Source organism: Pongo pygmaeus, chromosome 6 (genome assembly GCF_028885625.2).
Source record: "Pongo pygmaeus isolate AG05252 chromosome 6, NHGRI_mPonPyg2-v2.0_pri, whole genome shotgun sequence".
Taxonomy (NCBI): Eukaryota; Metazoa; Chordata; class Mammalia; order Primates; family Hominidae; genus Pongo; species Pongo pygmaeus.
In genome coordinates this window covers 66,587,045-66,614,668 of record NC_072379.2, presented here as the reverse complement: position 1 = coordinate 66,614,668, position 27,624 = coordinate 66,587,045, and the positions used below count along the sequence as shown (strand labels likewise).

General features: G+C 36.9%; 1 long non-coding RNA gene across 2 annotated transcripts in view; it reads left to right on the top strand.

Annotated features, from left to right (window-relative positions):
• The first annotated feature begins 862 nt into the window (after window positions 1–862).
• Window positions 863–27,624, top strand: part of LOC134739860 (uncharacterized) — a 32,814-nt gene continuing 6,052 nt past the window's right edge. The window contains exons 1-3 of one of the 2 annotated variants that reach the window (XR_010126918.1): window positions 863–1,029; window positions 10,895–11,015; window positions 17,440–17,600. This is a non-coding gene — a long non-coding RNA (uncharacterized LOC134739860). The remainder of the gene's footprint in view (window positions 1,030–10,894; window positions 11,016–17,439; window positions 17,601–27,624) is intronic. The other variant, XR_010126917.1, reaches the window with a different exon arrangement.

Here is a 27,624-nt window from a genome sequence, read left to right as displayed (position 1 = left end):
AAGAAACATTTTTAAAAATTAGGCAGGTATGATGGTGCGTGCCTGTAGTCTCAGCTACTTGTGAGGCTAAGGTGGGAGGATTGCTTGAGCCAGGCGTTGGAGGCTGCAGTGAGCTATGATTACACCATTGCACTCCAGCCTGGGTGACAGACTGAGACCCTGTCTTAAAAACAGCAACAAAAACACTCTACAATGTATATGAAACTATGATACCAAGTATTTTCTCCACCAAAATGCTCTATTCCCCAGTGATGTCCCACCCACAAGATGAGAACTTTAGAATACTGTAACTATACCCCTACTTCTACCTCTAGGGAATCCTTTTACTTCTACTTTCTCTTCATGAGCCTAACCCAACTTTTAAATTTTACTGAAGTAACTTGACCCTTTCAATTCTAAACTATTGTTTGAATCTCCCCACAAAATTTGTCTCTTCTATTTTAAGAACCTTTATTTTGGTGGCTTACGGTAAACTCCTAGGCTTTGATCACCATTTCTATTATGTCTATTTAGATGTCATCAGACATTATATATAGCCCTTTGCTTACCATTGCTTCTTCTATTTTCTCTTTGTCTTTCTCCATCTTGACTATTCTAATTTATCTGCTCTTTCTATTTTCTCAGATTGGATAAATACATTTTCTAAAATGTGTATATCTGTAAATAATCTTTACTTAACCTTGGCAGATGGAGGCTAGCTTCGCTGGACGTAGGATTTTTCCTCCCAGTAGTCTATAGATAAGATCTCAATGTTAGTTGCAATGTTAGTTGCTTATTAGAAACACCTGGGGAGTTAAAAATGCCAATTATTAGCCCCACCCCCCAGAGATTCTGATTTAATTCATCTGGGGTGGAGCCCAGCAGCAGCATTTCTAAAGCTGCTTAGCTGATTCTAACATGCAGCCAGGATTGAGATCTTGTGGGTGTTATTTTACTATGAGATGATTCTGCTGTTGACTTTCAGTCTACTGTGGCCCAAAGTGGGAGATGAGCAGCCTGATTCCAGTCTGATCCATCTGCATTCATAAGGTACTTGTTCTTTCTAAATAGAAGCTTCTAATATTTTATCTTCATGCCTGAAATTTGGAATTTTTACCTTACTAAGGTGTGAATCATTTTCTTGTAAATCCTGACTAGAACTTGTAAAGTCCTTTTAACTGGTCTTTCTTTAACACATAGGGAAGTTTTTCTCTATTATTTAATTAGTGTCTTAACCCAATCTCTCATTTTTCTCTTTCTGGAACTCCTATTTTCCTTAATGTCACTCAACTATTCCCTTATGTTTTTCATCGCTATATATTTCACACTGTGATATTTTCTCCACTTCTTCTATGCTACTAAAACACCTCTCTTTCTATTGAAGTAATAAAATTTTAAACTTGAAGATGGTGTTATTTAAGTTCCATAAAGTTATGGGCTGTGCTTTAATATTTTTAAATGCTTTTGTCATTGATGTATTCAGCTGTTCATCAGGTGTACCATATCAGGAGTCTAGTTTGAGAGTCCTATCAGTTCTGTCTCTCTCATGTGGCTAGTCCTCATTAGGTGAGTTGTAATTTTCTGGGTTTCATTGGCGCTAAAATCAAGCTGCTAGGAAACACTAAATGGCAGCAGAAACCTCCTGGCAGGGTTGCAAGACATCTCATACTGGAGAGTTCCTGCTGGCATCAGGTTGGTGTCCCTCTGGGACAAAGCTTCCAGAGGAAAGAGCAATTTTTGCTGTTCTGCAGCCTCCATTGGTGATACCCAGGTGAAAAGAGTCTGGAGTGGACCCCCAGCAAGTTGCAGCAGACCTGCAGAGGAGGGGACTGGCTGTTAGAAAACAAACAAACAGAAAGCAACAACAACATCAACAAAAATGACCCCACAGAAACCCCATCCGAAGGTCAACAGCCTCAAAGATAAAAGGTAAATAAAAATCTATGAAGATGAGGAAAAAACAAAGCAAAAACACTGAGAATTCCGAAAGCCAGATGCCTCTTCTCCTCCAAATGATTGCAACACTTCTCCACCAAGGGCACAGTATGGGGCTGAAGCTGAGATGGATGAATTGACAGAAACAGGCTTTGGGAATTGAGTAATAACAAACTTTTCTAAGCTAAAGGATTATGTTTTAACCCAACGCCAAGAAGCTAAGAACAATGATGAAAGATTACAGGAGCTGTTAAGTAGAATAACCAGTTTAGAGGGGAACATAAAAGACCTGATGGATCTGAAAAACACAGCATGAGAATTTCATGATGTAATCACAAGTATTAATATCTGAATCAACCAAGCAGAAGGGAGAATATTAGAGCTTGAAGGCTCTTACTGAAATAAGGCAGGCAGAAGAGATTAGAGAAAGAAAAGAATGAAGAAAACCTCTGAGAACTATGGGACTATGTAAAGAGACCAAATCTACAATGGATTGGTGTACCTGAAAGAGATGGGGAGAATGGAATCAAGTTGAAAAACACACTTCAAGATATCATCCAGGAGAACTTCCCCAACCTAGCAAGACAGGCCAACATTCAAATTCAGGAAATCCAGAGAACCCCAGTAGGATACTCCATGAGAAGATCTACCCCAATACACATAATTGTCAGATTCTCCAAGGTTGAAATGAAAGAAAAAATGCTAAGGACGGTCAGAGAGAAAGTCCAGGTCACCTACAAAGGGAAGCCCATCAGACTAACAATGAACCTCTCGGCAGAAGCCCTACAAGCAAGAAGAGATTTGGGGCCAATATCTGACATTCTTAAAGAAAAGAATTTCCAACCCAGAATTTCATATCTGGCCAAATTAAGCTTTATAAGTGAAGAAGAAGACAAGCAAATGCTGAGGGATTTTGTCACCTCCAGGCCTGCCTTGCAAGAGCTCCTGAAGGTAGCACTAAACATGGAAAGGAAAAACCATATCCGGCCACTATAAAAGCACATTGAATTACACAGATCAATGACGTTAAGAAGCAACTACATTAACAAGTCTGCAAAATCAACCAGCCGGCATCATCATGACAGGATCAAATTCACACATAACAATATTAATCTTAAATATAAATGGGCTAATTGCCCCAATTCAAAGACACAGAATGGCAAGCTGGATAAAAAGAGAAGACCCACCATGTGCTGTATTCAAGAGACACATCTCATGTTCAAAGACACACGTAGGCTCAAAATAAAAGAATGGAAGAAATTATACAAGCAAACGGAAAATAGAAAAAAGCAGTGGTTGCAATCTTAGTTTCTGGCAAAATGGACTTTAAACCAACAAAGGTCAAAAAAGGCAAAGAAGCACATTACATAATGGTAAAGGGTTCAATTGAACAGGAAGAGCTAACTATCCTAAATATATATGTACTCAATGCAAGAGCACCCACATTCATAAAACAAGTTCTTAAAGACCTACAAAGATATGTAGACCCACATGCAATAATAGTGGGAGACTTTAATGCCCCACTGTCAGTACTGGACAGATCATCAAGAGAGAAAATTAACAAAGATATGCAGGATTTGAACTCAGCTCTAGACCAAGTGGACCTGATAGATATCTACAGAACTCTCTACCCCAAAACAACAGAATATACATTTTTCTCAGCACTACATGGCACTTAGTCTAAAATTAATCACAAAATTGAAAGTAAAGCACTCCTCAGCAAATGCAAAATAACAAATAATAAAAGTCTCTCAGACACCGGCACAATCAAGACAAGATTAAGAAACCCACTAAAAACTACACAACTATGTGGAAATTGAACAACCTGCTCCTGAATGACTTCTGGGTAAATAACAAAATTAAGGCAGAAATAAAGTTTTTTGAAACCAATGAGAACAAAGAGACCAACGTATCAGAATCTTTGGGACACAGCTAGAGCAGTGTTAAAAGGAAAATTTATATCACTAAATGCCCACATCAAAAAGCTAGAAAGATATCAACACCCTAAGATCACAACTAAAAGAACTAGAGAACCAAGAGCAAACAAACCCCAGAGCTAGCAGAAGGCAAGAAATAACCAAGCTCAGAGTGGAACTGAAGGAGATAGAGACACAAAAAAACATGTCAAAAAAATCAGCAAATCCAGGAGCTGGTTTTTTAAAATCAATAAAATAGACTACTAGCTAGACTAATAAAGAAGAAAATAGAGAAGATTCAAATAAAAACAATCAGAAATGTTAAGGGGGATACCACCACCGACCCCACAAAAATATGAGCAACCACCAGTGAATACTATAAACACCTCTATGCAAATAAACTGGAAAATCAAGAAGAAATGGATAAATTCCTGGACACATACACCTTCCCAAGGCTGAAACAGGAAGAAGTCAAATCCCTGAATAGACCAGTAACAAATTCTGAAATTAAGGCAGTAATAGCCTACCAACCAAAAAAAGCCCAGGTCTAGATGGATTTACAGCTGAATTATACCAGAGGTACAAAAAGGAGCTGGTACCACTTCTTCTGAAATTATTCCAAACAATTGAAAAGGAGAACTCCTCCCTAACTCATTTTATGAGGCCAGCATCATCCTGGTACCAAAACCTGGCATTGATAGAACAGAAAAAGAAAACTTCAGTCCAATATCTCTGATGAACATCAATGCAAAAAATCCTCAATAAAATACTGGCAAAATGAATCCAGCAGTGCATCAAAAAGTTTAACCACCACAGTCAAGTCAGCTTCATCCTTGGGATGTAAAGCTGATTCAACATATGCAAATTAATACATGTAATGTATTACATAAACAGAACTAAAGACAAAAGCCACATTATTATCTCAATAGAGAAAAGGTCTTTGATAAAATTCAGCATCGCTTTATGTTAAAAACTCAATAAACTAGATAATGAAGGAACATGCCTCAATATAATAAGAGCCATTTATGAAAAACCCATAGCCAATATCATATTGAATGGGCAAAAGCTGGAAGCATTCCCTTTGAAAACTGGCACAAGACAAGCATGCCTTCTCTTGCCACTCTTATTCAGTATAGCTACTATAAATCATGCTGCTATAAAGACACATGCACACGTATGTTTATTGCGGCACTATTCACAATAGCAAAGACTTGGATCCAATCCAAAGGTCCATCAATGACAGATTGGATTAAGAAAATGTGGCACATATACACCACGGAATACTATGCAGCCATAAAAAAAGGATGAGTTCGTGTCCTTTGTAAGGACATGGATGAAGCTGGAAACCATCATTCTGAGCAAACCATCACAAGGACAGAAAACCAAACACCGCATGTTCTCACTCATAGGTGGGAATTGAACAATAAGAACACTTGGACACAGGGTGGGGAACACTACACACCATGGCCTGTCATGGGGTGGGGGGTGGGGGTGAGGCATAGCATTAGGGGATATACCTAAGGTAAATGACAAGTTAATGGGTGCAGCACACCAACATGGCACATGTATACATATGTAACAAACCTGCACGTTGTGCACATGTACCCTAGAACTTAAAGTATAATAATAATAAAAAAAAAGAAAAGAAAAGAAAAGAAAGTTCTGGCCAGGGCAATCAGGCAAGAGAAATAAATAAAGAGTATGCGAATAGGAAGAGAGGAAGTCAAATTGTCTTTGTTTGCAGATGAGGTGATCCTGTATCTAGACAACCCCATCGACTCAGCCCAAAAATTTTTTAAGCTGATAAGCAACTTCAGGAAAGTCTCGGGATACAAAATCAACGTGCAGAAACCACAAGCATTCCTATATACCAACAACAGACAAGAAGACAGCCAAATCATGAATGAGCTCCCATTCACAATTGCCACAAAGAGAATAAAATACCTAGGAATACAGCTAACAAGAGAAGTGAAAGACCTCTTCAAAGAGATCACAAACCACTGCTCAAAGAAATCAGAGAGGACACAAACAAATGGAAAAACATTCCATGCTCAAGGATATGAAGAATCAATATTGTGAAAATGCCCATAATGCCTGAAGCAATTTATAGAGTCAATGATATTCTCATTAAACTATCACTGACGTTCTTCACAGAATTATAAAAAAAAACTATTTTAAAATTCACATGGAACCAAAAATGAGCTCATATAGCCAACACAATCCTAAGCAAAAAGAACAAAGCTGGAGGCATCATTCTACCAGACTTCAAATTATACTACAAGGCTACAGTAACCAAAACAGCATGGTTTGATACAAAAACAGGCTCATAGATCAATGTAACAAAATAGGGAACTCAGAAATAAAACCACACATCTAGAACCATCTGATCTTCAACAAACCTGACAAAAATAAGCAATGGGGGAAATTATTCCCTATTTAACAAATGGTGCTGGGAGAACTGGCTAGTCATATGCAGAAAATTAAAACCAGTCCCCTTTCTTAAACCTTATACAAAAATTAACTCAAGATGAATTATAGACTTAAATATAAAACCCAAATTATGAAAACCTTAGAAGAAAATCTAGGCAATACTATTCAGGACATAGGCATGGGCAAAGATTTTATGATGAAATCACAAAAAGCAATTGCAACAAAAGCAAAAATTGACAAATGAGATCTAATTAAAGAGCTTCTTCACAGCAAAAGAAACAAGCATCAGAGCAAACAGACAACCTACAGAATGGGAGAAAATTTTTGCAATCTATCCATCTGACAAAGGTCTAATATCCAGAATCTACAAGGAACTTAAGTTTACAAGAATAAAACAACCCCATTAAAAAGTGGGCAAATTATATGAACAGATGCTTCTCAAAAAAAGTCATACATGTGGCCATTAAACATATGACAAAAAGCTCAACATCACTAATCATTAGAGAAATGCAAATTAAAACCACAATGAAATACCATCTCACTCCAGTCATAATGGTGATTATTAAAAAGTCAAGAAATAACAGATGCTGACGAGGTTGCAGAGAAACATGAATGCTTTTATGCTGTTGGTGAAAATGTAAATTAGTTCAACCATTGTGGAAGACAGTGTGATGATTTCTCAAAGATTCAGCATGAGAAATACCATTTGACCCAGCAATTCCATTACTGGCTGTATTAGTCCATTTCACACTACCAATAGAGACATACCTGAGACTGGGAAGCAAAAGAGGTTTAATTGGACTTATATTTCCACATGGCTGGAAGGCCTCAGAATCATGGTAGGAGGTGAAAGTCATTTCTTACATGGCAGCAGCAAGAGAAAATGAGGAAGATGCAAAAGCAGAAACCCCCGATAAAACCATTCTATCTCATGAGACTTATTCACTACCATTAGCACAGTATGAGGAAAACTGCCTCCATGATTCAAATTATTGCCCACAAGTTTCCTCCCTCAACATGTGGGAATTATGGGAATAGAATTCAAGAGGAGATTTGGGTGGGGACACAGAGCCAAACCATATCACTGGGTATATAAGGAATACAAATAATTCCATTATAAAGTTACATGCACGCCTATGTTCATTGCAGTACTATTCACAATAGCAAAGACATGGAATCAACCCAAATGCCCATCAATGATAGACTGTTTAAAGAAAATATGGTACATATACACCATGGAATAGTATGCAGCCATAAAAAGGAAAGGTGGTGGCAGGGAGGATTAGGGAAAAAAGCTAATGCATGTGGGGCTTAATACCTAGTTGATGGGCTAATAGGCCAGCAAACCACCATGGCACACATTTACCTATGTAACAAACCTGCACATCCTGCACATGTACCCTGGAACTTAAGATAAAAATAAAAATCAGACTTAGAAAAATAAATAAAAATTTTAAAAAATAAGATCACACAGAGAAACCTTAACTTTGTCAGGAGTAAAATGAATAAAAAGTCTCAAAAGGAAATGCTCCCATTACCTATGTTCTAAGTAAGTGTCTCCCTTTGGAAGCCTCCTCTGAGGAGATATTTTTTAAATATTTAAAAAATAGCTTCTACAGTGTTTTTCCTAATTTCTAAGTTGAAACTTAATTTATGTTTCTGAGTTTGCTCTTTGGGATGGGAGAAGGGGAAAGAGAAATGATGATTAATTTCAAAAGAACCACTTCCGTGAAGCCACAGCATTGGGAGGGAAAAAGCAGATGCCTTCTGATCCACTTTGATGAGGAGATTTGCTCATCTTCCTTCTTTGGCTTGTGTTTTTGGCTTGTGTCATTTGGTCCCCACCCAGGATGTTTTTACATTCATTTTGTGTTTAGAAAAGACATATCAAACCAAAACATTTAAGCTGCTCTTCTGCTCTTGACATTAATAAAGCTGATGAAGATAAAAAAGGAATAGAAAAAAAAAGAAATCCACCAGAAGACATGCCTATCCACGACCCCAGAGACAGGCTTGAAGATGTGTCTTGACTATAGACTTGAAACAACCAGGTGTCTCAGTTACAGCCCATCTCTACCATAGACTTGAGCAATACAACTATCCCAAAGACCCATAGAGTGGTCCAACAGTAGTCCTCCTAGAGACCTAGAGGAAGCCACACACATCAGCACATAATACATAAACGTAACCTGGTGACAGGCCTGCTGACTGTGAACTCAGAGGCAGTCCTTCATCTCAGCACCAGCCCCACAGACTCAGTTCCTGGGCACAGTCCAGTTCACCTAGAAACCAGAAAGAACCCACAGCCACTAGAGCCACTGGAAACAGGCCCACCAACTGTGGTCTCCACTATGAACCTACTATCAGGCAAGTGACCCTGATCTACCTCCATTCAACTGTGATCTCAGAGGCAATCCCATCAGCCCAGAGACCTAACAGGAATATATTTTAAATTTTCAAAACCAGTGTATAAGACTGAAAGAGGGGGTTTCACCTTCAAATGCACAGACACCAATGCAAGACTACACAGATAACAAAGAATGAGGCAAACATGACAACACCAAGGGAAACTCATAAAGTTCCAATAACCAACAACAAAGAAATGGAGATAGACAAATTGCCTGAAAAAGAATTCAAAATAATCATCTTAATGTAGCTCAATGAGATGTAAGAAATTACAGACAGAAACTAAATGGAATTAGAAAAACAATGCATAAACAAAATGAGGAGTTTCATGGAGAATTAAAAACCTTAAATAATCAAATGAAAATCTTAAAGCTTAAGAATACAATGAGAGAACTGAAATTTTCAAGAGAGTTTTAACAGCACACTCAATTATGCAGAGGAAAGGATTAGTGAACTCAAAGACAGGTCATTCAAAATTAGCCAATGAGAGGAAGAAAAAGAAAAAAAAAGGTTGAAGAAGAGCAAAGAAGGCATGAGGAATCTAGGGGACAGCATGAAATGTGCAAATATAAAAATAATGGGATTATCTAGGGGAAGAAAGAGAGAAAAAGAATACTATAAGAAAACAGATTTATAGGCCAATATTACTGATGAACATAAATGCAAAAATGCTAATAAACAATTCAACAGCTCATTAAAAACATAATTTTTACTATGATTAAGTGGGGCCTGAAACTATGAAACTACCAAAAGAAAACATAAGAGAAATTCTCCATGACATTGGTCTGGGCAAATATTTCTTAGATATTACCCCAAAATCAGAGTAATTAATAGCAAAAATAAACAAATTGTATCACATCAAACTAAAAAGCTCTGCAGAGCAAAGGAAAACAATTGATATAGTAAAAAGACATCCAATGGATTAAGAGAAAATATTTGCAAACCGTAATCTAATAAGAGGCTAATATCCAAAATATATGAAAAACTAAGACAACTCAGTAACAAGAAAACAAATAATACAATCAAAAATGGGCAAAAAACATAAATACGTAATTCTCAAAAAAAGATATATAAATGCTAACAGGTATACGAAAACATCCCCATCATCACTGATCATTAGGGAAATGCAAATTAAAACCACATAGAGTTATCACTGGCAAGGGTATGGAGAAAAGAGAACCCTTGTGTACTGTTTGTGGGAATGTAAATTAATACAGCCATTTGGAAATAGTATGGAGGTTTCTCAGAAAACTAAAATTAGAATTACCATATGATCTAGTAAAATGACTTCTGAATATATATATCCAAAATAAATGAAATCAATATAGCAAAGAAATATCTACACTCCCATGTTCATTGCAGTATTATTCACAGTAGCTAAGATATGGAAGCAACCTAGGTGTCTATCATGAGATGAATGGATAAAGAAAATGTGATATATATACAAAAGGGAATACTATTCAACCAGTTTAAAAAAGAAGGGGTGGGAATCCTATTTGCAACAGCATGGATGAAGCTGGAGGACACTGTGCTAAGTAAAATAAGCCAGGCACAGACAGACAAATGTAGCATGATCTCACTTATATGTGGAATCTAAAAAAGTTGAACATATAGAAGAGGAGAGTAGAATGATGATTACAACTCGGTGGGGAAGAAGGGTGGATGAAGAAAGAGGAGAGGTTGACCAGGAGCACAGGAGTACAAGGTTTCATTTAGACAGGAGAAATTAAATTTAGTAAACTACTGTAGAGAATAATGACTATAGTAAATAATAATGAATTGTGTATTTCATAATTGCAAAAAGATTTTAAATGTTTCACCACAAAAATGGCAAGTATATGAGGTGATGAATTTGTTAGCCTGATTTAATCATTCCACATTATAAACATATATCAAGAAATTACATTATATCACATAAATATATACAATTACTTGTCATTGAAAGATATAATTTTTAAAAGTTTTGAGAGAATAAAGATATCTGAGAGAAATCTAATATTTTGCTTGAGAAAAAAGATCAGTAAGAGAAAATGGCAGGGTGTATTGTTATTTTTCAAGATTGCATTAAATGCTGAAAATAAAAATCAGCTTCATCAAAAAATAAATAAAATAAAATGCAAATCCTTAGACTTCACACAAACTTAATAAATCAGAATTCTTGAGGGAATTTATTTGAATAGTCATTTTTACCAAATTGTTGACATAATTTTTTTTTTTTTTTTTTTTAGATGGATTCTCACTCTGTCACCAGGCTGGAGTGCAGTGGCACAATCTCAGCTCACTATAACCTCCACCTCCTGGGTTCAAGCAATTCTCCTGCCTCAGCCTCCTGAGTAGCTGCGACTACAGGTGTGCGCCACCATGCCTGGCTAATTTTTGTATTTTTAGTAGAAATGGGGTTTCACCATGTTGTCCAGGTTGGTCTCAATCTCTTGACCTCATGATCTGCCTGCCTCAGCCTCCCAAAGTGCTGGGATTAGAGGCGTGAGCCACTGCACCCAGCTGAGATAGTTTTATACATACCAAATTTTTTTGAGAAGCACAAAAGAAAATGCGGTTGAATATCCTGTAAGGAGACAGACCAGGAGCGTACAATGTATTTTTTACTTATAAGTGAACAGCTTCTATTCTGATTTAACTTTTCCTCAAGGCCAGATGATCCAGATTTCCCTTTAGCACTTGACGATGAAATTGTATACAAATGTGACGAACTGCCACTGAGTAGTTAACCTGGAAAGTCTGACCTTTATAATAAAGAACTACAATGAAAGAAAAACAGCAGCAAAAGAACTGAAATGTGAGTAGAGAAGAGAGCTTAAAAATGCAAAGATGGCAGAGGCTAGCTAGATATATAGTGAGCACAGCTGAGAGTGGAGAGGTGCAGAGTCCATAAGTGGATCACTGAACTAAAAGTTAGAAATAAAGAGAACCCACTGGGTATAAAATAGGTGGCAGAATTGGCTGGTTATCTCTAAATTCTCCTTCCCTTTGTTATTTGATAAATGTGGTTATCCTGCTTATAATTTTCATGCAAAAACCTATTGAGATATATTATGAAAACCATTTGAAAGCACTGTAGTTTTGTCTCAAGCTAAAAAGAAAAACATGACAGCAAGAATTGAAGATGGGGAATGGGAAATGGGAAGTTGTCCGCCTATACTCTCTTTCCAATTCTCACCCCAGCTACCAATTCACAAGTACTAAATTCTCTGTCCAAACACACTATGAATATTTATGGCATGGGAAATTGTCCACAATGGGCCCTCTCTCCTGCATTTGGTGAAATTCTTCATCCTCTCAAAGATCTAGTTTGAATGTTACCCAGTCTGTGAAGTCATTTTCCAATCCCCTTCCACAAATCATAACTAATGCTCCTTTCTGCCTTATCTCTTTCTTATATCCTACTCATTTTTCTATTATTCTTAGTTGAATATATGAGCACTTAGAGAGTAGAAAACAGGCATTCTTCATGATTGAATCTCAAATTCCTAACAGAGGGCCTGGCACATAAGATGCTCTGCTCAATAAATTATGACATCAGTTTAATTCATAGTCACTTCAATTTAAGGCAGGTCAGTTGTTCCTGCAGTGCCACTTAACACCATGCTCTCTCTCTCTCATACCTCATTTACTAATTCTTATTTTAAGAAGGAAGAGAAAGAAAAGAAGAATCAAGGGAAGACAAGAAGGCAAGTGTGCTCTGAAGGTTTTTATAGATAGTCTTCCCTGCCTAATGCTCACTCATGTATTAGGCAGCATAGGCTATGTTATACCTCAGTAACAATTTAACCTCAACAAGATCAGAACCTTCACTAAATCAACTAGTCTTTTTGACTCATGCTGTATATCCAGCCTGGATAGGAGGAGCATTGCATTCTACACATTAGTCAAGAATCCAGAAATGACAGAAGCTCTGCCATCTTTCCATGCAATCATCTTAACATAAAGTTTCAGTATTTTCTAAAAAATTGAAAAATAATGTGGATAATTTACATCTAATCTTAACTGCCTTTACTCTGAAGTTATAGATGTTACTTCCTCTCAAAATCCACTGTTAAAATTAATGGCAAGGCCCCAGCTTAATTGCATGAGATACTGGATAGTTTTTCTATATATGCAGGAAGAAGACAATTAGACATGATTAGCTCTAGTGATCTCTATCGCACAGATATTTATTATGCACTATGTGTTAAATACTGGGCCAGTAAACAGGAAAATAACTGTCAGACAAAACAGAGCTTTCATAAAGCTCATGAGACAATGAAGAAGAAATCGAGCTATTCCACCTCCATAACAACAAAAACCTGAGTTTTCAGACTCAGATGAAATGCAAATATTACCCAGCATCAAGCTTTACAGATCATTAGCAAAGGTAATAAGAAAGGAACACCAATGGTATATACCACAGCACTATCTGGCATACCTGAACCCATCAAATGCAACCTCCTGTTTGCAGCACTGTGATATGATTTGGTTCTGGAGTGGGTGATGCTCACTCTGCATAGCTAGAGTGAGCATAGAGGAGCCTCTGAGTGATGTGGTCTTTCTGTTTATGCATCATCATCACACAGTGTAGCTCTAGCTAGGTGACTGACTTGCATTCATCAGCACAGCTGTAGTTTAAAAATCTATAAATTACAGATATACTTACAGCAGTCAGGCCAGAAAGATCAAGTACATTCTGTTAAAAGCATTCCTGGATTAAAGACTTAAATGTTCGACCTAAAACCATAAAAACCCTAGAAGAAAACATAGGCAATACCATTCAGGACATAGGCATGGGCAAGGACTTCATGTCTAAACACCAAAAGCAATGGCAATAAAAGCCAAAATTGACAAATGGGATCTAATTCAACTAAAGAGCTTCTGCACAGCAAAAGAAACTACCATCAGGGTGAACAGGCAACCTACAGAATGGGAGACAATTTTTGCAATCTACTCATCTGACAAAGGGCTAATATCCAGAATCTACAATGAACTCAAACAAATCTGCAAGAAAAAAACAAACAACCCCATCAAAAAGCGGGCAAAGGATATGAACAGACACTTCCCAAAAGAAGACATTTATGCATCCAAAAGACATGAAAAAATGCTCATCATCACTGGCCATCAGAGAAATGCAAATCAAAACCACAAGGAGATACCATCTCACACCAGTTAGAATGGCAATCATTAAAAAGTCAGGAAACAACAGGTGCTGGAGAGGATGTGGAGAAATAGGAACACTTTTACACTGTTCATGGGACTGTAAACTAGTTCAACCATTGTGGAAGTCAGTGTGGCGATTCCTCAGGGATCTTGAACTAGAAATACCATTTGACCCAGCCATCCCATTACTGGGTATATACCCAAAGGATTATAAATCATGCTGCCATAAAGACACATGCACACGTATGTTTATTGCGGCACTATTCACAATAGCAAAGACTTGGAACCAAGCCAAATGTCCATCAATGATAGACTAGATTAAGAAAATGTGGCACATATACACCATGGAATACTATGCAGCCATAAAAAAGGATGGGTTCATGTCTTTTGTAGGGACATGGATGAAGCTGGAAACCATCATTCTCAGCAAGCTATTGCAAGGACAGAAAACCAAACACCGCATATTCTCACTCATAGGTGGGAATTGAACAATGAGAACACATGGACACAGGAAGGGGAACATCACACACCGGGGCCTGTTGTGGGGTGGGGGGAGGGTGGAGGAATAGCATTAGGAGATATACCTAATGTTAAATGACGAGTTGATGGGTGCAGCACACCAACATGGCACATGTATACATATGTAACAAACCTGCATGTTGTGCACATGTACCCTAAAACTTAAAGTATTGAGAAAAAAAAGCATTCCTAGGTAAGTCATTGGGAGCTAATACATTTCAACGGTCAATATTTACAAGGAGGTCTGTTTGGAGTTAAAAGAAAAACATATCAGGTATTCTCAAATACGAAAGAATGAGTTACATACCCACTGTCGACTGCCTCCTTTTAGCACCTGGCCCAACCATTTGCTAAATAAAAGTATACCTACCAGTGGTGAGTGCCCAAAGTGCATGGGGCACTCACTACTATGGGAGGTTTACTTTTAAAAGTATCAGTCTGCACCCCCACCCACCAAAGTCCATGCTACTATGGGGGGTGGGGGCAGGGACTGACAGCGAAGTCAGAGAAGATTTATATGAAAAAGAGGTGTTTGAACTGAGATCAGAAGAAAGAGCCAGTGTTAGCTGGGTGGCAGAAGAAATAGCATATGGATAGGAAAGGAGCAGGCCTGTTTGAGTAACTCAAAGAAATCAGCGAGACTAGACTGTGAGGAGCAAAACAGAAGGTTGGGGAGGGGAAGTGATTTGAGACAGGCCTGACTGGCCCAAACCATGGGTGGGACAAGACAAATTAGGGATCTTTCTCTCAGAAGCAAAGAGAAATACTGAAATAGTTTTATTGAGGGAGCGCAGAGAATGACGTGATCATTGGAGGCAGTGAGAGAGTGGAAATAATGAAATGGGTTAGATAACCACTGCAGACATCTTAGCAGAGAAGATGATAAGGGTGAATAAGGGTGCTGTTGTGTTGATAAAGAAAGGTGGCCTGATTCAAGAGATATTTAGGAGGAAAAAGTGACTGCAATTTGTAATGGCTTGGATATGAAGAGAGAGTACAGAGAGTTACTAACCATATCCCTGTGACTTGTGTAACTGGATGATACCGTCCACCATAGAAACCAATAGAAGCAAAACAGGTTCAGATCACTGTAGGAGAACAGTGAGAACCCAAAGAGCAAATCCTTGGCTTTTGCACTCAAGCAAGCATGGCCTAGTTATAGGCTGGCATTATCCAGAAGGCTCCTATGAGCAACAAATTATGAACTGCGTTGTAAACAAAGAATATGTGAAAAGGAATTGAAGGGTAATTTTCAGAACAGCATCCAAGTGCTCATACATGAGTGACAGAAATTCAGTGACAGAAGGGAAACGGAAGTGCCATTGTTGCATTTTTTATACTGTATCTTTTAAAGCAGTTGGGAGCTACTGGAGAGAAAAAATGGAAGTGGGATGCTAGAAGGAGAGGGGAAGGCAGAGATAGAGGGAAAGAACAGAATTGTTTGCTAAAATTCATGTTATGTTACAAGATATTCATCATTATAGAGGACAGTTAAGGCCAGGCATAGTGGGTCACACCTGAAATCCCAGTACATTGGAAGGCCAAGGAGGGAGAATCACTTGAGGTCAGGAGTTAAAGACCAGCCTGGACAACATAGCAAGACCCCATCTCCACAAAATAAAAAATAAAAAACTTAGCTGGATGTGTTGGTGTGCACTTGTAGTGCCAGCTACTCAGGAAGGTGAGGCAGGAGGATCACTTCAGCCCAGGAGTTCCAGGTTACGGTGAACTATGATCATGCCACTACATTACTGCCAGACACTATCTTTAAAAAAAAATAAAAGGGGCAGTCAGATACATTTGTATTTTCTTTTTTGTTTGTTGTTGCTGCTTTGAGACAGGGTTTCGCTGTGTCACCCAGCCAGGAGTACAGTGGCGCAATCTCAGCTCACTTTAACCTCCGCCTCTTGAGCTTAAGGGATTCTTCCACCTCAGCCTTCCAAGTAGCTGGGACAACAGGTGTGTGCTACCATGACATTTGTCTTATATAATTATATGGTTCCTTTAAAAATCAAGTGTAAAGAAAGGAATAAAGCATTAAATTAAGCTCTAACATAGAGGATAAAAAATGGTCTAGTGAAAATTAGTGTGTTATTTGTGGCATAAAAAAAGGAAAGGAACAGATAAAACCATAAGGAAGAGTAGGAAGATTTGCTCAAGCACTTGTCAAAGCTTTTGTATACCTCAATTCTAGTTCCTCAGCTGGCATTCAGTAGCTGTGTGACCTTGGACAAGTGTTTATTCAATGCATGCCTCAATTTAATCACCTTTAAAATAAAATTAATAACAGCTGTCCTGCCCAAATTAAAAAAAAAGTATGAAGATTCTTTAAAAATTGTAAAGCTGTTCATATAATTACATATGTATTATATAATTATTGCTATGGTTTGACTGTGTCCTCCAAAACTTACATGTTGAAAACCTAATCCCTAATGCAACAGTGTTGAAAGTGGGGCATTTGGCTAAGTGTGTGTAGGTGGAGCTCTCATGAATGGATTAATGTTGAAACAAAAACAAAACAAAACAAACAAACAAAAACCTTAGGGGGTAGGTTCACTCTCTTCTGCTTTTCTGCCATGTGAGGACACAGAGTTTGTCCCTTTTTACTCTTCTGCCTTCTGTTCTATGAGTATACAGCAAGGAGACTTCACCAAATGCCAGTATCTTCATCTTGAAGTTTCCAGCCGGTGAGAAGTAAATTTCTGTTCCTTATAAATTATCCACTTTCATATATTCTGTTATAGCAGCACAAAAGGCTAAGGCAATTAGATGATTATATTATTAGTAGTAAATATAACTATTAATTCTCAGAATAAGCACCTATGGCCCTGAATAAGCTAGGTGAATAAACAATAGACAAGCCTCCAGCATAAACAGAGAAGGATAAATTCACAGTGAGAACTCTGTATAAGGACAAGTAAGGTGAAGTCAACACTGACTGTTTGTTTTGAGAGGTTTTACTGGAAGTGCATGTGCAGCAAAACACAACATTCAAGCAAACGAAAATAATCATGAAATTATCTTGGCAAGAATGAAATCTTAGAGGTGGGGACTTCCAAGCTTTTATTTCTTTCCCAATTTTAGTTGTTTTTTTTTTTTTTTAAAGGTGTAAGATCTGGGACTACATTCTATTTTCTGTAAATTGTGCAGAGCAAGTGTGTGGTGACCATTTTTTCCCCTCGGATTTTAATCTACCGGATATGCCCATAGAGTTTGCAGGAATAACAGCTGGTTCTGGAAGCTGTTGGAGATGTGAGATAAAGACAGGTGAGTGTGCCATAAATGTTTTATGTAAATCTTGAAGAAAAGATGGGAGAAGTGGACTTGTGCATGTTTATTTCATCTTATATGCATTATTTTTCCATTTTAAGTATTTTTGCACTTGGAATGCAGCTTATGGCTATGTATACATTTAATGAAGTATTTCTTACATACACACACCCAAACACACTCATTAATAAATCGGTACATCTGTCATGGAAGGTATATTTAGGTGATGAAAGAAATACAATATATTAACTAAGAGTGGTCACAATTTTTTAACAATCTGTCCAGTAAAAAACAAAAATAATTCGTTTGCAAAAATGTTATTTTGAAGGAGATAATCCATTCTTCATTTGTTCAAAAAACTTTTATTAAATACCTACTATGTGCTGGTCCTGTCCTAGAGAAACAAATACATGGGCTCATAGAGGAGGGTGTGAAGAAGCCATCCTATGCAGAAAGGCCATTCTTGAAGACACCCCTGGATTTACTCTGCCATATTCCAAAGAACTTGCTCAGAAGTCACCTCTTTATATTGTCCTTCCTGTTATCCTCCAGGCCTCTGATTCTTTGATCTAGCTCATTTTCAAACCAAAGATCATCAAGCCTCTTAAATCATACTCTTTAATCCAGTTTTATCTACAATGGGATGGAGGTGAATGATTCTGAGCCTCCACCCAGGAATCATGACCTGTTAAAAGTGTTTTCTTCCACAGGAGTCACAGTTTGCTTTCCGGAGGATCCCCAACCAGCTCCCATAGTCATCAGTTCACTCCAGTGAAGTTCAAGATTAAGTGCTAAGAGTAGAACCCCCTGGCTCACCCCTGTAATCCAAGAACTTTGAGACGCCAAGGCAGGTGGATCACTTGAGGTCAAGAGTTTGAAACTAGCCTGGCTTATGTGGCAAAACCCCATCTCTACTAAAAATGCAAAAATTAGCCAGGTATGGTGGTGCGTGCCTGTAATCTCAGCTACTTGGGAGGCTGAGACAGTAGAATCGCTTGAACCCTAGAAGCAGAGGCTGAGATTGTGCCACTGCACTCCAGCCTAGGCAAAAGAGTGAGACTGTCTCAGAAAAACAAACAAAACAAAACAAAACTAAAACAGTAGAATCCACAACAGTTATCTTAGACCTAAGGAATAAAATTTCGTTTCTTCATCATGACATTTATGGCTTTAAGAACTTAGGATAAAACAATGTTCTCAACTCTTTCTTCCTCTTACCTTCCATATAATTCCATCCATTATAATAAAATTTATCTAATGTCTGCTTATTTGCTTATTCCTGCCTAATGCCTGTAATCATGCTATTCTTCCATTTAAAAGTGAGAAACAAATACAATAAAGTACACAAATAAACTACTCAAATTTTCTTATTTATATATAAACCCATTTAACCAAACCGAGGTCCAGGACATTCTCAGCACTGCATATAGCACCACCTTTTCTGCCTTTCCTGTTATCACCTTCCCCAGAGATAATTACTTTTCTCATGGATATTAATATAGCTAGTTTTTTTATAGAATAGTTTGACTTAATTGTCTAAGAAGGATGAGACAATGAAAGGAAAGGACCATATTGAAAGGAAAGCATAAATTAGTTTTTTCTGACTGGAAACCTTTTTCAGTAGCCACTTCACTATATAACAAGACCCATGAGCTGAGCCTGGGTTACCATTTAGCTATTATAATGTCCCAAATTAATAAAAACTGAATTTAAAATTTCACTGCTGCAGTCACCTCTTCATTATTTTCCCAGTAGTATCTGTGAAATAGGCTGACCAACATGTGACCCAAGAATGAGAAGTTCCACACTGACTTTTTAAGAAACTATCTTATAAAATGATTCCCTTTATTTCATATAAAGAAATGAAGATATAAAGTCTGTTTGAAGAGATTATTTAAATTTTTAAATTTTATACTTTAATCATATATTTTTGTGTGCTTTTTAATGATGATACAAGCCTATAGGATGCTGTTCTGACTTATGTAACTCAGATAGAGAAGTTCCAGAATGGCATTCCTGAATTCTCCCCATAAAAATAGCCCTCCTTTGAGCCACTAATCAAGAGACTGAGAGTCTAACTGTTGAACCAGCTATCAATCTACTTAACTATACTATCACTGAGCTTAGGTTTCTCTGATTTTTATTTAAGGTTATCACACAACAGTTTATTAAAATCAAATTATTATGTCCATGACATCTCTGACTGACCTATGTAGTGATTCACACAAAAAATAGAAAAGAGAAATGAGATCAGTTTGAGAAAACAATACTTTTACCAAATTTCTACCAAACTTACATCATGTCTCCTGACAATCAACATATTCATTGAGGAACAGCTATCTGTAGGGCACCACACTAAGCAAGAAATAGAAGACAACTCCATTCTAAAGCCAATTGTGATCGTTAATAGTGAAGATACAAGTATGAAAATGATTACCACCTGGAGTCATGTCAAGACGAAGATATATTTCTCTACAAAAGACTGTTAAGAGACTAAAATCTTAGGGCAACAGTGCTGATGGCCCTTGGCAAGTAAATATGATGCAAGGACAGAAGTTAGCAGTGTGAGAGACAGAAGAGAGTCATTTTGGCAAAGGTACCAGGAAGCTTCAGTTATCCCTAACAACCAAATATTTAGAACTGAAATGTGTCCAAGCTCATAAATTCTTCTGCCACCAATTCTATTGTTCCTGAAGCTGAGAGAAACAGAGAGACAGAGAGACAGAGAGAGACAGAGAGACAGAGAGAGACAGAGAGACAGAGAGAGAGACAGAGAGAGAGAGAGAGAGACAGAGACAGAGAGACAGAGAGACAGAGAGAGAGAGAGAGAGAGAGACAGAGAGAGAGAGAGAGAGAGAGAGAGAGAGATAGCCAAACAAATGCTATCAAAGTCCTGTGATGAAATACAAGGAGTTCTAACCCCTAGGGTCACCAGACATGCCAGAAAATAATATTCCCAATGTTACAAGTGCTCTTTGCCCTTTGCCCCTTGACTGGGAAAGTATATTAGAAATTATAGTCATATTTTCCCTTTTGGTTTATAGAAAGAAACTTAGGAGTCATCCAATTTCAGTTAATATCAAATCAATTCCTATTAGTAGAAAAATCCAACTCAGCATTGCATTTTCCTTGGCTTGAAAAATGATATTCAGAATTATCTGACTGGAATTAAAGTTCAGCTTCTCTGCTTGTCTCTGTGTTGAGCTGCAGTTAGTCTTGAGATGTCAAGCAAAATTATAATTAAAGCACTGAATAGGTTAATCCATACCTAATGTTTTAAAAGGACATTTAAAATGTACCTTTATATTTATTTGACAAAGAATCTGCATACACACCTAACTCTTTATATATCTCATTTCATCTAGTCCATAATAGAACACTTTGTATTGTTTAAGCCTTTTGGCTGTACAGATGGTTCTTAATTCATAATGAAAAAAGAAAAAAAAAAGATTTGTCAGTTTCTTTTCAACCTGTCTTATTTATATATCATGAGGACAAAGAACGTTCCCAAATGGTTCAGAGAGGGAGAATTAGTATTTGCTGCTCTTTTTCCCTCTTAGCTTCTCATTTTATTTTTAATGTTTGATCCAAAGTCATCCCACTCCTACTCGACAGTGCAGAACTTTCTTGTTTCTCTTACCTCTTGCTTTGACTATTTGAGTCAATCCAAAATACTTCTAGAGGAAATTTATGTTTGACTATAACAACTCTGAGCTCAACTTGGAATGGTGGTGACCATCCTTCTTATGAAAGCTAATAGTTCATTACTTCCCAAGTCATTCTATTTGAATTTTGAGTCACTCTTGTTTTTAGAAGTTTGCGTTTATCGAGCCAAAACCCAGGCAACAAATCACTGGTCCTATTCTGCAATATGAAACCAAACAGAATCAGTCTAATGATCCTTCTATATACAAATTTATAATCCTTTAAGGAATATATAGGATGCTAGCTTTTTTTGGTTTTTAGTTAATTTGCTTTGTTTTGAAACAAAAATTTCCAAGCAAAATAGTGAGATTTTTCTAGAGACAGAAAAAAACAGAAGTGCCAGTTTTCTTGTAATTTTTCATCTAATTAAATTTTTGATTCCAATTCTCCATTTGACAAATGAGAACGTCTACTTCCAACTCTAGTCTTCACAAATATATGCAAGACAGGATGGTTACATTTTATAAAGTCAATTTAGCTCATTATTCTCTACAAATAGACTTAGTTCACATGCTAGAAAATTGAAGTATTTGATCAGTTAGGAAGAAAATATATGTGATTTTACAGGACTCTTGAGCAATTTTTCAGAAGAAAGGAAAGGGGCATTCTTCCTTAATTATCTAACTTAAATTTCACCTCCTCTGTGAAGTCCTCCTCTTTCCCCAGCTTCCTTTACCCTTCAGTCATCATCTATTTCCCTTTAACGTTTTGTGCAATGGTCATATCCCAACTTTGGATTATAGTTCAACATGTACAAACTAATCTCTAGTCTAGCCAGTGGGCTACTGGAGGACAAGAAAGTTAATCACTTGTTGTATCTCAGGCACATTGTGAGGAAATCAATAGATATTAATTCACTCAAATTAGAAGTTGAATTAACTCTATTTCCCAAAGACAAGCTGAATAGATTCTATTGATTTGTTCCAAGGTCATAGATGTTGATGGTTTAGAATGAAGCTGATTCAGCTTTCCTGGTCTCATCTGGACAAGCTGATTCTATACACACCATTTGTTCATTTTGTGAAACTATGTTCCTAAGAAAATATATTAAGCTTTCGTCCTCACAATATGTATAATACTTGTATTTTGCAACTTACAATATTGGCCATATTCAATAAGGGGACATTTTCTACAAGAATTGCTCTCAGATGGATACCATGGATGGCCACAAACTTTTCCTTTGTGCCATTTTCAGCAGAATCCTAGATATATCCTACAAATTTATATGATTTTTAGATCATAACTCATACTTTTTAATTACCTTGGTATTTTTGGAAGGCTTTTCCTAGTCAGGCAAAGAGACCATTCTAAACCAAAAGGAAAGCTCCATTTGGGGTGGAAAATGAGCAGACTAAAAAAATACATCCGAAGGGCAAAAAATAGATATCTCTGTGTCCGATTTTTTACACCAGTCTCACAAAATCTATGCCTAGAACATTTTCACAGGACACTGGTACCATGGAGAGATCAAATGATAAACTTCTATGGCATTTGATTAGATTAAATTATAACTAGCCAGATTCTGATCAAGCAAAGAAACACACAAAGACATGTGGCACAGAGCTAAGTTCTCGGTGTTTTTACCCAGGACCTTTTCAGCCCCCTGGTGGCAGAGGAGAAATAAGAATTGATTGGTGAAGACTCTCCTTGCCCTTCTGAAGAGAAGTGATTTCTTCCTACCTCAGGATGTTCATATATAGCTGCCAAGCAGAGCCAAGGAAGCTGTCAACCTGGGAACGAGTTTTGGTGGTATTGAACCACTTCTGTCTTGTTCCCCCTTACTGTCCCTATTGATTTGGGGACAGAGCCCCAAAGGCCAAATATTTTAAGGGACATTCAATATATGAGAATTATGTGTGAATTATGAAGTGTATAAAGCAAGATGCTTTGAAACTCTGTGTCCAATTAAGTGGTGTTTCACCTTGTCTGAGCTTGTTTCCTAATTAGTAAAGTTAAATAAAGAAATTGAATGATTTCACTTAATTCCTAAATAGCAGATTGGAATCAAACTTCCTATACTTAGCTTCTCCTACACTTTATTGCTTAGGATATATCAATAGCAGAAAACACAATTACCAGTGAGGAAAACTAAATCATCACCACCATTATCACCATCATTGTCATTGTTATTATTATTATTGTCATGTTCCTCACAGCATGGAAGAATATTTTTCAGAGTTTTTATTGTTTCTTAGAGAAGGCAATTTAATATACCCAGAGTTACAGTCTTTGACCAGTGTTAAGGGAACAGCTCAATACTTGTGATCCAATCCTTACATAACTTGAGGGGAAGATTTATTTGTATATTTATCTTTGTTGAATACCTACTAAGTTTGCCATCTATCCTTTATTGACACCTCTTTTTATCACTTCAAAGTTGAGATAATGGTAACTATGTATTGTAATAATATTTTTTAAAAATCTGTAATTGGCATTTCCAATATTTATTACTCAACTTTCTATATATATAACTTTTTGGATTCTTTCTAAATTAGTATGCTTTACATCATAGAGGGCACTCAGGACCTGTCTCCAGGATTCACTGCCATATGACAGATGCCAAAAATACATACACTAGAGGACTTTGGAACTCTGAAGAGTCCATACATAGTATTAGTGATTCTTTTCTCTGTGCCATTTGTAGGATATAGTCTATTATTATCACGTTTGAGTTGTAGCTCATTTGTTTTTCTTTTAGATATGAATATCAGAAGATATGTTATAAAAAAGGGTTAAATAAAAACCCCCTTCCACTATTCCAGCTTTAAATCAAATGCTGTCAGCTAATGTAATACATAATATAAATATGATTTTCTTAGTCATTTACAGTAACATTTTCAAAGTGACATGAAAGTGATATCTCTAAAATAAAAGTCTGATGATAACGCTGCCTTTTCCAAAACATTTCAGTGGCATCCTACACCTCATTGTTGAAGTTAAAACTCCTTAGTATGAAATATAAGAGTCTCTGTTATTTTGCTCTTGCTTATTGTTCTATTCCTTGTCCCTTAATGCCACATCCCACATTCATGGGTTTTTACCCTCAGGTGTAACAATTTATGATATTTGTTTTCAAAGACAGTGATAGATGCAGGTCTCCATATATGATAGCAGTTACAGTTTGTTTAAGGTATATTCTAAGGTCTTAGATGAAGCATAAAGCATAAATGCTTTATGATGTGAAAATATCTATAAGTCTACTGAGTCACAGAAACCAGGAAATAGGGACTTTCCAGGTGCTCTGTTAATCCATGTTGTTGTAAAGATGCATGATCATTAACTTCACTGAAAGAAATGGTAGCCCAGTGGAACATTTCATGCCCCAGCATAGTTCCCATGCAGGATCTGAGGAAAGGAACATTTGTTTTCATTCATTACATTTCTGTAAAAAAAAAAAAAATACACAGGGTATCTTGTATTATGTCACAAGAAAAGGAGAAAATGTTCTCAATGACGAAGGGTCACTTTCTTGTTACCATTAACTAGAGTTTTCCTCATGGAATGAATGATATCACTGCTTGTTTCCTTCTGAGCTCTCTCTGAAAAAGCCCTTTTCATTTCCTTCTGAGCTCTACCTAGAAAAGCCCTTTCCTTTACTGAGTATTACCAAGGAAGGCTGAAAAATGAGTTTCCTTTAAGTATTTCTGATTCATACTCTCCTTTTCCATTTCTATATTGTGACTTGCTTACACATAGCATATTTCTGTGATTTAAGGTTCTTCTTGTAATTCTTTTTTAGCACCAAAACAAAATGTGTTGTCTATCTTTTTATATACATGAAGTATACACATTGAAAAAGTGAAAATACGTACTCTCTGTTGCACCTTGCTATTTATCTTCCTAAAAGAATGAATCCTTGAAAAAAACAGCTGGGCATTAAAATAACAAACATATCTAGTACATGCCAGAGAAAATTTATAATAAATTTAGAAAATAATCTTTTTATAATAGGTCCTCAGATAGTAGCCTAATATCACATGTGCCTTTTCTAATAATCCCTACAGCCATCTGAGATTGAGAGAGAGTTAGGAGCCTCACTGCATGTGCTAAACACTAAAGTAATTGGAGCTGAGGCAAGGCTATTCTAAAGAAAGCCTGTATCTCAGTGGGGAGCTCCCTTTTCAAAACTATCTTGTTCACACAATCCAAATGACATTTGGAAGCAGCAGCAGCTTTGGACAAATTGCAGCCTTTTGCAAGTACACTCTCCAAATCTGGTTCTGCTGCAGTTACAGTCCAAAGACTCAAGTTAGATTCCAGGGCCTACCACTTAAACTTACAAGCTGTATGACTATAAACTATTTACTTTACTTCTCTGTGTTTCAGTGCCCTCATAGATAAAGTGCATATGATTATAGTACCTACACCTCGTAGATAGGTACTGTGAATGTTAAGACAGTAGAAATGCCTAGCATATAGTTAGTGTTTAACAAACTTTTATTATTACTATGATTAAGGTAGCTAGATATACAGAAAAGGAAACATTGGTAAAATGAGAATCACTTATGGAATCTCTTCTCATTAGATTTACCTGGTATCAATACATTATAGAGCACACAATTATGTCCTTGCTCTCTTTAGCTATCTATAGTTTCATTCGGGAGGGGTCTGAATATTCCGTGGTTTTTTAATCCACATAAGGGTAACAGAAGAAAATACTTGAGTTCTAGAAATGCCTTAGCAATGGAAAAGTTACCAGATACTCAGGGCCACTCTCACAGGAGCTGCTTTCTAGCCATCTCTTCTGAGAGCAGTGTCACACTGGGAATACATAGAGGACCATGATGTAAAAGCAGCAGCAGCTCCTTTCTGTCAAAACTAGTACTCTGTTCCTGCTTCCTTGTGAAAGACAGCATAAAAGAGGAAATGAAAGCGTTTCAAAGACTTGATTAGTTTGTGAATAGAGAGTCAGCTCAGGTGAATAAAATGATCAGTATGGGACCAAAAAGGAAAAAAAAAAAAACCTCAATTTGGATTCTCAATCAGATTTCTGAGATCACTTAACTCATCAAGAACCATCTCCATTCAAAATCCTTTTACATCAAACAACATGAGAAGTGTGCACAACTACAAAACGAAACACAACAAAACCTTAGATGTTAGGAGGTCATGTTCAAGGGTATCAGCAAAGGCATGTTGGGATCCTCACAGAAACAAAATGTTAATTAACGTGGGTAAAAATGTGGACTGGGGAAACAAACACCATTACCTACCTAAACAGCTGGCTTGATATAAAAGAAGACTGTGTGCCATTCTATTCTCTTCATAGTAGTCTTCTCTCTCCTGATCAAATAAAATTTTGAGTTTTATATCTACTGTTTAAGATTATACTGAATTTGAAGGGTAACTATCTCAATATATGTGAGATTATATTGAATTTTCTCTTTATATTTTCTAGAGAATAAATATAAAACATTAATATTACTATTTTGAAACACTGTGGTTTACTTTTTGGGAAGAGAAGAAAGGGCAAAGGGATGGGAACTAATATAGATATACCAAATTATGTGCAACACACACATAAGTAACTTTCATTTTATTGGTTAGTTTGCTAAATACTATACATGAACTATCATGTTAATCCTTGCAATAACCCAATAAGGTAGGTTCATTTTTATTCCAATTTTACAAATAAGAAAATAGCCTCGGGGAAGGTAAATAATTTGCCACAATAATCTCGGTAGCTTGGAGGAGGAAGAGCCAACCTAGATCCACCTGCCTGGAAAACTTTGCTTATTGCAGTTCACCACATTGCCCAGTTAGCCAGAGACCCTGAATAAACTCTTCCAGAGCCTGATTTCTACAAGGATCTAATTTAATGGTTAGCTCTCTAAGAGAAGGTGCCTTTCCTCTAGGGGGAAGGCATTGACAATTCTAGACAGTGACATAACCCTCTGCTCAAGGCTGACTTCCTCTTTGTTGGTGACAGCTGATTTCTCCTCCTGGTTCAATCTAAGAAGCACAAAACCAAGTGCATTGCCTCATTGGGCAAGAGAAAAGTCATGAGCGTGCAGAGAGATTCCTGGCAAAGAGGATTACAAACAGCTTGTTTGGAAAGATTATTTGAGATTTAGAAAGAAATAGAGCTCATGCTTTTAAGTAGAGGCATGCAAATTTTGGCATATAAACTTCCTGCTTAAGAAATAAATTATCAATCTATGCCCCAGGTTGTAAAGAATTAAGTCAGATTCTTCCCATAACCTAGAACTCTCTCTGTTAGTCATAAAAATTACTTAGGACTTTGTTATTTCATTCCAGTAATTAGCACTGACAGCTGAGAAGAGACTAAGGTAAGAATGGCCACTAAGACTAAGCT